The following is a 13,358-nucleotide window of genomic DNA, read 5'->3' as shown; positions in this document are numbered from 1 at the left end:
ACCATGCAAGCGAATAATTTCACGAAAGAACAAATCAGCAACATTAACAGCATCATCGCTTTTATGACATGGTATAAAGTGTGCCATTTTCGAGAATCTATCCACGACAACAAATATGCTATCCCTCCCCTTCTTTGTTCGAGGTAAACCTAAAACAAAGTCCATAGATATATCCTCCCAAGGAACACTAGGTACAGGCAAAGGCATATATAAACCATGAGGATTGAGTCGTGACTTAGCTTTTTGACATGTAGTGCAGCGAGCAATAAAACGCTCAACATCCCGTCTCATCTTTGGCCAAAAGAAATGTGTAGCAAGTACGTCCTCCGTCTTCTTCATGCCAAAGTGTCCCATTAATCCTCCTCCATGCGCCTCCTGCAACAACAAAAGACGAACGGAGCTAGCTGGAATGCATAGCTTGTTAGCTCGAAACACAAATCCATCGTTAACAACAAACTTGTTCCACATTCTTCCTTCTTTACAATTCTGCATTACATCTTTAAAATCAGCATCATGCACATATTGATCTTTGATGGTTTCCAAACCAAATATTTTGAAGTCAAGTTGTGAAAGCATAGTATAGCGGCGAGACAATGCATCAGCAATAACATATTCTTTTCCCTTCTTGTGTTTAATGACATAAGGAAAAGTCTCAATGAATTCAACCCATTTAGCATGTCTACGATTCAGTTTAGCTTGACTTCTAATATGTTTCAAAGATTCATGATCAGAATGTATAACAAATTCTTTGGGCCATAAATAATGTTGCCATGTTTCTAAAGTCCGAACAAGAGCATATAATTCTTTATCATAAGTAGAATAATTCAGACTAGGCCCACTCAATTTTTCAGAAAAGTATGCAACAGGTTTGCCATCTTGTAATAACACACCGCCTAATCCAATTCCACTAGCATCACATTCAAGCTCAAAAGTCTTATTAAAATCAGGAAGTTGGAGTAAAGGAGCATGTGTCAACTTATCTTTCAATACCGTGAAGGCTTCTTCCTGTGCGGTACCCCAAAGAAAAGGCACATCTTTCTTTGTAAGCTCATTGAGAGGTGCAGCAATGGTGCTGAAATCTCTCACAAAACGCCTATAGAATCCAGCGAGGCCAAGAAAACTCCTCACGTGTGTGACTGTTTTGGGATGCGGCCAACTCTCAATAGCTTCAATCTTGGCTTTATCAACTTCAATTCCCTGTGGAGTAACAACATAGCCAAGAAAAGATACTCGGTCGGTGCAAAAGGTGCACTTCCCAAGGTTACCAAACAAACGTGCATCACGTAGAGCAATAAAAACAGCACGTAAATGTTCCAAATGTTCTTCCAAAGATCTGCTATAAATCAATATGTCATCAAAGTAAACTACCACAAATCGTCCAATGAAAGCACGTAATACTTCGTTCATTAATCTCATGAAAGTACTAGGTGCATTAGTTAACCCAAAAGGCATGACTAACCACTCATATAATCCAAACTTAGTTTTAAATGCTGTTTTCCATTCATCTCCCAATTTCATACGAATTTGATGGTAGCCACTACGCAAATCAACTTTGGAGAATATTGTAGAGCCACTCAATTCATCAAGCATATCATCTAGCCTAGGAATAGGATGACGATAACGAATAGTAATATTATTAATGCCTCTACAATCAACACACATACGTGATGTACCATCCTTTTTCGGCACTAGAATAATAGGAACAGCACAAGGACTAAGGGATTCGCGTATATAACCTTTGTCGAGAAGCTCTTGTACTTGACGCATAATCTCCTTCGTCTCCTCTGGATTGGTACGGCATGGTGCACGGTTTGGCAGTGAAGCACCGGGAATTAAGTCAATCTGATGCTCAATCCCTCGAATAGGTGGTAATCCCGGTGGCACGTCTTGTGGAAAAACATCAGCGAACTCCTGCAAAATGTTAGTGACAGCAGGAGGCAAAGAGGAAGGCACGTCCTCGAATGAAAATAATGCCTCTTTGCACACAAAAGCATAGCAAACAGATTTGCTGAAATCTAGCTCATCAATATCAGATTTGGTGGCAAATAAACATGCACTTTTCAATTTAATTTCAGAAGCAACACTAGATGGTTTATTATTAGGCTTCATTTGTTGCTCAAATTCTTTTGCCACAATCTGATTTTCACTCTTATTCTTCTCCTGTTGTGCTTTATTAGCTCTATTAATATCATCTTTCAAAATGGAATCAGGAGTCATAGGAAGCAAAGTAATATTTTTATCCTTATGAACAAGAGTATAGTGATTGTTTCTACCATGGTGTACAAAATTTTTATCAAATTGCCATGGTCTACCAAGTAATAAGGAACATGCTTGCATAGGTACCACATCACAATCAACATAATCAGCATATGTAGAGATACTAAAATGCACACTAACAGTACGTGTTACCTTAACCTTGCCGCTGTTGTTGAACCATTGGATGTAGTAAGGATGTGGATGTGGTCTTGTGGTGAGAGAAAGCTTCTCCACCATATCCATGCTAGCCAAGTTGTTGCAGCTCCCTCCGTCTATGATGACGCGCACAGAACATTCCTTCACAACTCCCTTGGTATGGAACAAATTGTGCCTCTGATTTTGCTCAGCTTGTGTGACCTGCACACTCAAAACACGTTGAGCAACTAAACATTCATACCTGTCAGCGTCTTCAGGAGCCATGTATTGCGTCTCATGATCAGAATCATCTCCACCATGTTCTTCACGTGTAATAAGAGCCAAAGTCTCCTCATCATAGTCACTAGCAGACTCATATCCACCATCCGCGGTAGCAATCATCACACGCGGAGATTTGCATTCTCTCGCATAATGACCTCCTCCCTTACAACGACGACCAATAATATCACTTATGTGCCCTGTTGATGCCATGGAAGAAGAAGAACGCGATGCAGGCCCCGCAGGTGCGCTCTTGGCAGATAATGGTGGTTGTGCCTGTTTTCTTGTATCACGGCTGGAGGTGGCACCGGATGGAGGTGCTGGTGCAGTTGAAGTAGAAGATGCACGTGGTGTCCATGATGAAGGTCGGCCTGCAGAAAAGTTAGTTCGCCCCAATGCTTGTCGATCCTGCACTTCACGTTCAGCTTTACAAGCAAGATGGAATAAACGAGTGATATTAGTATACTCCTTATAGTCTAGAATGGTCTGAATCTCTCTATTTAATCCACCCAGAAAACGTGCAAGCATAGCTTCATTCTCCTCAACAATACCACATCTAATCATGCCAGTTTGTAATTCCTGATAATATTCTTCTACAGAATTTTTCCCTTGTCTTAAACGCTGCAATTTTTGAAGCAATTCACGTTGATAATATGGTGGAACCCAACGCGTATGCATAGCAGTTTTCAAAGCAGCCCAAGTAGTTGGAATAGGATATAATCTACAATGTTCAGACCACCATACACATGCAAAACTAGTGAAAGCACAAATAGCAGCAGCAACTCGTCTCTCCTCAGGATATTGTAAACATGTAAATCGTTGTTCAGTTTCTAACTCCCAAGTAAGATATATATCAGGAACATATCTACCCTCAAATGGTGGAATATTCAATTTCAGTTTAGGAATATGGACATCATCTCGTACCTGAGGTGGTGGTGCAGGCCTACCATTACGAATATATACCTGAGGTCGACCTGCTGGTGGTGGTACAGGTGGCTGCACGTAGTGCTGATTTTGATCAACCTCATCCTCATAATCTCCCACATAATCATCCTCCTCCGCATCAGCAGCAGGAGCCACAGAAGTATCAACAGCAGCACCAACAGTTTGGCCAAACGCAAGAGGAACACTGATGAGGACATCAATACAATTGTTACACCCACAGCCCCTGCTGCTATACATACTGGACCAATTACTAGAGCTCGTGCACGCCAACTAAATTACCAGGTACTTTCGTTTCTTGGTAATGATTCTAATGTTCATGAGAATATGATGCTGCCTAAATTGGATACATTTGTTTTGCTTACAAATGAAGGGCCTAGCTTGGAGAAGGATGAACATTGGAGCAAGAACAAGCATGGAGATGATGGCATGCGCAAGGGGAACAAGAACGGAGTTACAAGTGATGATTTCAGGACTTTGAAGCCACCATAATGGGTGCATGAAGCCTTGGACGAAATATACAATATGCCACTTCATAAATTTCGTCCCGAGGCTATTTTAGGTGCTGCGTCACCTTATTATTGGGCCAGGCCCATGTAATTTCGAAATACATAAGTATAGGCTATTTTTAGAGTCCGTATGTGTGGGGAAACAAGAGATAGGGTTGATTTCGGACCCCTCCACCAAGGGCCACGAAATTCCCCCCTCTTCCTCCATATATACAGCCCTTAGGGCATCGTTTAGACTTTGGGTTTTGTTTAGATTAAAGTTCGCCATAGCTGCAACTTTGCGTACTTCGTTTGTGTTCAACGACCAGACAAAGGCGTCACAGAACCCCACCTTGATCAATAAAGCTTTCATCTTATATTCGCAATATCCAGATTGCAATCTTAGTTTCTTGCTTGTTCTTCGTTTGCTCGCAGGAAACAGACCCTCGTGGTCAGGTTGATCGTGCTCCGGCGTGGTCAATAACCTCTCGGAGTTGGTTTAGTGATTGCTAAGGCGCGACGTCCTCGCACGTTCGTAGTCGGATCGTCAAAGTCGACTTCCACCAAAGCGAAATCCACCATCTCATCGAAAGACGGGACACCTTTGCCTCTATCAAGTGGTATCAGATTTCCAGGTTGCTCGGTGAGATTTTACAGTTTTTCGTAGTTTAGATCGAGTCTGTTCTTCATACCTATAGTCCACGAAAAAGCCACAAAAAAAATTAGGGTTAGTTCATCATATCCGAACCAATCTGAGCCTTGCATAATCTTTTTAGGGTTTTGCTTTGTTGAATTTGCGGTTGCATCGTCGTGTCTAGTTGCTGGTCTTAGAGTCTAGTCTTTTAGAGTTTCGAGTTCTGGTCATAAGTTGTCACGCCGCCGCCGCACCATCATCATCGCCCCTGCCATCTACCACCACCGCACCGAATCCGTGTCCATATACCACCACCGATCCATATCCATATACTACCACCGCTACCACCACCGCTGCCATATACCACCACCATATATCCACCACCAATCCGAGTTCCTTGCTTATTAGGGTTGTTTTCGAGATCCATCTAGATTCCGATTCGTGTTTCCTTGCCGGAGTAGGTTTCGGGAAAAAAAAAACAGATGATGAGGACATCAATACAATTGTTACACCCACAGCCCCTGCTGCTATACATACTGGACCAATTACTAGAGCTCGTGCACGCCAACTAAATTACCAGGTACTTTCGTTTCTTGGTAATGATTCTAATGTTCATGAGAATATGATGCTGCCTAAATTGGATACATTTGTTGTGCTTACAAATGAAGGGCCTAGCTTGGAGAAGGATGAACATTGGAGCAAGAACAAGCATGGAGATGATGGCATGCGCAAGGGGAACAAGAACGGAGTTACAAGTGATGATTTCAGGACTTTGAAGCCACCATAATGGGTGCATGAAGCCTTGGACGAAATATACAAGATGCTACTTCATAAATTTCGTCCCGAGGCTATTTTAGGTGCTGCATCACCTTATTATTGGGCCAGGCCCATGTAATTTCGAAATACATAAGTATAGGCTATTTTTAGAGTCCGTATGTGTGGGGAAACAAGAGATAGGGTTGATTTCGGACCCCTCCACCAAGGGCCACGAAATTCCCCCCTCTTCCTCCATATATACAGCCCTTAGGGCATCGTTTAGACTTTGGGTTTTGTTTAGATTAAAAGTTCGCCATAGCTGCAACTTCGCGTACTTCGTTTGTGTTCAACGACCAGACAAAGGCGTCACAGAACCCCACCTTGATCAATAAAGCTTTCATCTTATATTCGCAATATCCAGATTGCAATCTTAGTTTCTTGCTTGTTCTTCGTTTGCTCGCAGGAAACAGACCCTCGTGGTCAGGTTGATCGTGCTCCGGCGTGGTCAATAACCTCTCGGAGTTGGTTTAGCGATTGCTAAGGCGCGACGTCCTCACACGTTCGTAGTCGGATCGTCAAAGTCGACTTCCACCAAAGCGATATCCATCATCTCATCGAAAGACGGGACACCTTTGCCTCTATCAGAATCTCTCTATTTAATCCACCCAGAAAACGTGCAAGCATAGCTTCATTCTCCTCAACAATACCACATCTAATCATGCCAGTTTGTAATTCCTGATAATATTCTTCTACAGAATTTTTTCCTTGTCTTAAACGCTGCAATTTTTGAAGCAATTCACGTTGATAATATGGTGGAACCCAACGCGTACGCATAGCAGTTTTCAAAGCAGCCCAAGTAGTTGGAATAGGATATAATCTACAATGTTCAGACCACCATACACATGCAAAACTAGTGAAAGCACAAACAGCAGCAGCAACTCGTCTCTCCTCAGGATATTGTAAACATGTAAATCGTTGTTCAGTTTCTAACTCCCAAGTAAGATATATATCAGGAACATATCTACCCTCAAATGGTGGAATATTCAATTTCAGTTTAGGAATATGGACATCATCTCGTACCTGAGGTGGTGGTGCAGGCCTACCATTACGAATATATACCTGAGGTCGACCTGCTGGTGGTGTCGCTGGTGGCTGCTCGTAGATCTGATTTTGATCAACCTCATCCTCATAATCGCCCGCATACTCATCATCCTCCTGGGTACCAGCAGGAGCAGTAGCAGGAGCCAAAGAAACACCAACAGCAGTAACAGCGGCACCAGAATTTTGTCCTGGCACAATAGGAACACGCTGTGCTCGTCCATACTGATTCGGAAGGGGGCGTAGTTGTTGTTGTTGCAGAGGTGCGACAGGTGCAGCCGGTGGTGGAAGACGCGCAAGCAGTTCATTAAATCTGTTATCGAGCTTTGTTTCGAACGTCTTCTCAAGGCCAGTGATCTTCTCCATGGCCTCTTCAAAATTGTTCAGCACATCTTGTACCTGTTCAGTCATCATTTGCTGAAACTTATCATGAAGCTCCTTGTTCGATAAGTTCTCCCAGTCAATCTCGTCGGCTTGTGATCCTGGCATGGTTACCAGCAATAGAAACACACAAGAATATGATCCTACAGACTACTAAGAAGTGGTGGTGGTGTATCACAAATCCGTCAAGCAAATCTCAAATTCTTACCAGTTCTTACCCAGCAGCAGGCGGTGATCGGCAACCGTTGTAGTCAAAAACTCTCAAAGCTTGGATAGAGCGATTACCAGGGAGAGTCAAACACACGACGTAGATGTATGTGGAGCTGGGAAGGCTTATAGTATGGTAGCAAAAAGGGTCAGCAATAATCAATTCAGAGATGCAAAGTTGAATAAACGCTCAACGACGGTACTGTGCTGGTCCTAGGCTAGACTGTGCTAGAGACGCGAGCCTAGAACACCAACAAAATCACGGCGCGGCACGTAAACAAGGGAAAAGCACACTCTGAATTTTTTTTTTCGCTCTTTTTTTTGTGCTCTTTTTTTTTGCGAAAAATCACTATAATGGCGAGTGTCTCAAAACTCTTCTTAGCTCAAACTGACAGGATGGGCACGAAATTTTTTCGACCAATTTTTTTTTTTGACTGTCCGGACCCAAAAACTGGAAACGGGTCAAAAAAAAACTTCCTATAATGGCACCTGTCTCAAAACACTCAGAAACACCTAAAAATAGGATAGCCAGAATTTTTTTTTTCCGAAACCTACTCCGGCAAGGAAATACGAATCGGAATCTAGATGGATCTCGAAAACAAACCTAATATGCAAGGAACTCGGATTGGTGGTGGATATATGGTGGTGGTATATGGCAGCGGTGGTGGTAGCGGTGGTAGTATATGGATATGGATGTGAATCGGTGGTGGTATATGAATCGGTGGTGGTATATGGATACGGATTCGGAGCGGTGGCGGATAAGCGGTGGTGGTAGATGGCAGGGGCGATGATGATGGTGCGGCGGCGGCGTGACAACTTATGACCAGAACTCGAAACTCTAAAAGACTAGACTCTAAGACCAGCAACTAGACACGACGATGCAACCGCAAATTCAACAAAGCAAAACCCTAAAAAGATTATGCAAAGGCTCAGATTGGTTCGGATATGATGAACTAACCCTAATTTTTTTTTGTGGCTGTTTCGTGGACTGTAGGTATGAAGAACAGACTCGATCTAAACTACGAAAAACTGTAAAATCTCACCGAGCAACCTGGAAATCTGATACCACTTGATAGAGGCAAAGGTGTCCCGTCTTTCGATGAGATGGTGGATTTCGCTTTGGTGGAAGTCGACTTTGACGATCCGACTACGAACGTGCGAGGACGTCGCGCCTTAGCAATCGCTAAACCAACTCCGAGAGGTTATTGACCACGCCGGGGCACGATCAACCTGACCACGAGGGTCTGTTTCCTGCGAGCAAACGAAGAACAAGCAAGAAACTAAGATTGCAATCTGGATATTGCGAATATAAGATGAAAGCTTTATTGATCAAGGTGGGGTTCTGTGACGCCTTTGTCTGGTCGTTGAACACAAACGAAGTACGCGAAGTTGCAGCTATGGCGAACTTTTAATCTAAACAAAACCCAAAGTCTAAACGATGCCCTAAGGGCTGTATATATGGAGGAAGAGGGGGGGGAATTTCGTGGCCCTTGGTGGAGGGGTCCGAAATCAACCCTATCTCTTGTTTCCCCACACATACGGACTCTAAAAATAGCCTATACTTATGTATTTCGAAATTACATGGGCCTGGCCCAATAATAAGGTGACGCAGCACCTAAAATAGCCTCGGGACAAAATTTGTGAAGTGGCATCTTGTATATTTCGTCCAAGGCTTCATGCACCCATTATGGTGGCTTCAAAGTCCTGAAATCATCACTTGTAACTCCGTTCTTGTTTCCCTTGCGCATGCCATCATCTCCATGCTTGTTCTTGCTCCAATGTTCATCCTTCTCCAAGCTAGGCCCTTCATTTGTAAGCAAAACAAATGTATCCAATTTAGGCAGCATCATATTCTCATGAACATTAGAATCATTACCAAGAAACGAAAGTACCTGGTAATTTAGTTGGCGTGCACGAGCTCTAGTAATTGGTCCAGTATGTATAGCAGCAGGGGTTGTGGGTGTAACAATTGTATTGATGTCCTCATCATCCTCCCCTTCTTGAAATGAAGTCGTCCTCGACGGAAGTTCATCTTCCTCACCCCAATAAGGCTTCAAATCTGCAATGTTAAAAGTGGGACTAACCCCAAAATCTGCAGGTAGCTCAAGTTTATATGCATTATCATTTATTTTCTCTAACACCTTAAAGGGACCATCAGCACGTGGCATTAACTTTGATTTGCGCAAATCAGGAAATCTATCCTTACGCAAATGTAACCAAACAAGATCTCCAGGTGCAAACACAACATGTTTTCTACCCTTATCTCCAGCAAGTTTATATTTAGCATTCATGCGCTCAATGTTTTCCTTAGTTAACTCATGCATTTTTAAAATCAATTCAGCACGTTGTTTAGCATCAAAATTAACCTTCTCCGAAGATGGAAGAGGCAACAAATCAATAGGTGCACGAGGTAGGAAACCATACACAACTTCAAAAGGTCACATCTTAGTAGTAGAATGCAATGAACGATTATAAGCAAATTCAATATGAGGCAAGCATTCCTCCCACATTTTCTTATTATTCTTCAAAACAGCCCTAAGCATAGTAGACAACGTTCTATTGACTACTTCAGTTTGTCCATCAGTTTGGGGGTGACAAGTAGTACTAAAAAGCAGTTTAGTCCCCAACTTAGCCCATAAACATCTCCAAAAGTGGCTAAGAAATTTAGTATCACGATCTGAAACAATAGTATATGGCACACCATGCAAGCGAATAATTTCACGAAAGAACAAATCAGCAACATTAACAGCATCATCGCTTTTATGACATGGTATAAAGTGTGCCATTTTCGAGAATCTATCCACGACAACAAATATGCTATCCCTCCCCTTCTTTGTTCGAGGTAAACCTAAAACAAAGTCCATAGATATATCCTCCCAAGGAACACTAGGTACAGGCAAAGGCATATATAAACCATGAGGATTGAGTCGTGACTTAGCTTTTTGACATGTAGTGCAGCGAGCAATAAAACGCTCAACATCCCGTCTCATCTTTGGCCAAAAGAAATGTGTAGCAAGTACGTCCTCCGTCTTCTTCATGCCAAAGTGTCCCATTAATCCTCCTCCATGCGCCTCCTGCAACAACAAAAGACGAACGGAGCTAGCTGGAATGCATAGCTTGTTAGCTCGAAACACAAATCCATCGTTAACAACAAACTTGTTCCACATTCTTCCTTCTTTACAATTCTGCATTACATCTTTAAAATCAGCATCATGCACATATTGATCTTTGATGGTTTCCAAACCAAATATTTTGAAGTCAAGTTGTGAAAGCATAGTATAGCGGCGAGACAATGCATCAGCAATAACATATTCTTTTCCCTTCTTGTGTTTAATGACATAAGGAAAAGTCTCAATGAATTCAACCCATTTAGCATGTCTACGATTCAGTTTAGCTTGACTTCTAATATGTTTCAAAGATTCATGATCAGAATGTATAACAAATTCTTTGGGCCATAAATAATGTTGCCATGTTTCTAAAGTCCGAACAAGAGCATATAATTCTTTATCATAAGTAGAATAATTCAGACTAGGCCCACTCAATTTTTCAGAAAAGTATGCAACAGGTTTGCCATCTTGTAATAACACACCGCCTAATCCAATTCCACTAGCATCACATTCAAGCTCAAAAGTCTTATTAAAATCAGGAAGTTGGAGTAAAGGAGCATGTGTCAACTTATCTTTCAATACCGTGAAGGCTTCTTCCTGTGCGGTACCCCAAAGAAAAGGCACATCTTTCTTTGTAAGCTCATTGAGAGGTGCAGCAATGGTGCTGAAATCTCTCACAAAACGCCTATAGAATCCAGCGAGGCCAAGAAAACTCCTCACGTGTGTGACTGTTTTGGGATGCGGCCAACTCTCAATAGCTTCAATCTTGGCTTTATCAACTTCAATTCCCTGTGGAGTAACAACATAGCCAAGAAAAGATACTCGGTCGGTGCAAAAGGTGCACTTCCCAAGGTTACCAAACAAACGTGCATCACGTAGAGCAATAAAAACAGCACGTAAATGTTCCAAATGTTCTTCCAAAGATCTGCTATAAATCAATATGTCATCAAAGTAAACTACCACAAATCGTCCAATGAAAGCACGTAATACTTCGTTCATTAATCTCATGAAAGTACTAGGTGCATTAGTTAACCCAAAAGGCATGACTAACCACTCATATAATCCAAACTTAGTTTTAAATGCTGTTTTCCATTCATCTCCCAATTTCATACGAATTTGATGGTAGCCACTACGCAAATCAACTTTGGAGAATATTGTAGAGCCACTCAATTCATCAAGCATATCATCTAGCCTAGGAATAGGATGACGATAACGAATAGTAATATTATTAATGCCTCTACAATCAACACACATACGTGATGTACCATCCTTTTTCGGCACTAGAATAATAGGAACAGCACAAGGACTAAGGGATTCGCGTATATAACCTTTGTCGAGAAGCTCTTGTACTTGACGCATAATCTCCTTCGTCTCCTCTGGATTGGTATGGTATGGTGCACGGTTTGGCAGTGAAGCACCGGGAATTAAGTCAATCTGATGCTCAATCCCTCGAATAGGCGGTAATCCCGGTGGCACGTCTTGTGGAAAAACGTCAGCGAACTCCTGCAAAATGTTAGTGACAGCAGGAGGCAAAGAGTGATAGAGGCAAAGGTGTCCCGTCTTTCGATGAGATGGTGGATTTCGCTTTGGTGGAAGTCGACTTTGACGATCCGACTACGAACGTGCGAGGACGTCGCGCCTTAGCAATCGCTAAACCAACTCCGAGAGGTTATTGACCACGCCGGAGCACGATCAACCTGACCACGAGGGTCTGTTTCCTGCGAGCAAACGAAGAACAAGCAAGAAACTAAGATTGCAATCTGGATATTGCGAATATAAGATGAAAGCTTTATTGATCAAGGTGGGGTTCTGTGACGCCTTTGTCTGGTCGTTGAACACAAACGAAGTACGCGAAGTTGCAGCTATGGCGAACTTTTAATCTAAACAAAACCCAAAGTCTAAACGATGCCCTAAGGGTTGTATATATGGCGGAAGAGGGGGGGAATTTCGTGGCCCTTGGTGGAGGGGTCCGAAATCAACCCTATCTCTTGTTTCCCCACACATACGGACTCTAAAAATAGCCTATACTTATGTATTTCGAAATTACATGGGCCTGGCCCAATAATAAGGTGACGCAGCACCTAAAATAGCCTCGGGACGAAATTTATGAAGTGGCATCTTGTATATTTCGTCCAAGGCTTCATGCACCCATTATGGTGGCTTCAAAGTCCTGAAATCATCACTTGTAACTCCGTTCTTGTTCCCCTTGCGCATGCCATCATCTCCATGCTTGTTCTTGCTCCAATGTTCATCCTTCTCCAAGCTAGGCCCTTCATTTGTAAGCAAAACAAATGTATCCAATTTAGGCAGCATCATATTCTCATGAACATTAGAATCATTACCAAGAAACGAAAGTACCTGGTAATTTAGTTGGCGTGCACGAGCTCTAGTAATTAGTCCAGTATGTATAGCAGCAGGGGCTGTGGGTGTAACAATTGTATTGATGTCCTCATCAAAAGGAATGGGGGAAACTAGTAGGGAAAGTTGTATAGCATGAATCTAGGACGTGGTTCAAAGAGGAAAGGAAGGGGGGAAAGTACTAGTACAGACTGGATATCCAGCACCTATGTTGGTCGAAAAGGGAAAACAATGACAAACGCAGTTTGCACATCTGTAATGAACTGATCTTTTGTTTTGGGGGACAAGGCTGTAGAGTTTGAGCAAGACTAGATTTGTTGCACTCACATAGGGAAAGGTGTCTAAAGATAACAAAACTAGGACCAACACAAATATGCTCCTTGATTGTTTGTTCTTTGTTGCAACAGAATGTGCATCACCCTTCATGCATCGGTAGATGCACATGGTGCTGGTACGTCCACTGTCCCGTGCAACTCTTTAGCTGTTGTTAATCTAAGGCCCTAGTCCCTACCTACTTGGTTCAAGGGACTAAACATGGAATAGAGGTTATTAAATGGCATGCTAAAAGACCATGTTACCCCTAGTAATGAACTAATAGAGACAAGGTGCGATGCGGGGCAGGGGCAACTATTGGAAAAAGTCCCACAAAGACCCTCCCTCGGGGTCTTCTTTCTTTAGTCCCAAATGCCCACTTTTAGTCCCTAAAATTCCCTCCTG

The sequence above is a fragment of the Triticum aestivum genome, chromosome 6B, assembly GCF_018294505.1.
Source record: "Triticum aestivum cultivar Chinese Spring chromosome 6B, IWGSC CS RefSeq v2.1, whole genome shotgun sequence".
Taxonomy (NCBI): Eukaryota; Viridiplantae; Streptophyta; class Magnoliopsida; order Poales; family Poaceae; genus Triticum; species Triticum aestivum.
The sequence above is the reverse complement of the archived record's forward strand: the minus strand, read 5'-3'. Positions refer to the sequence as shown.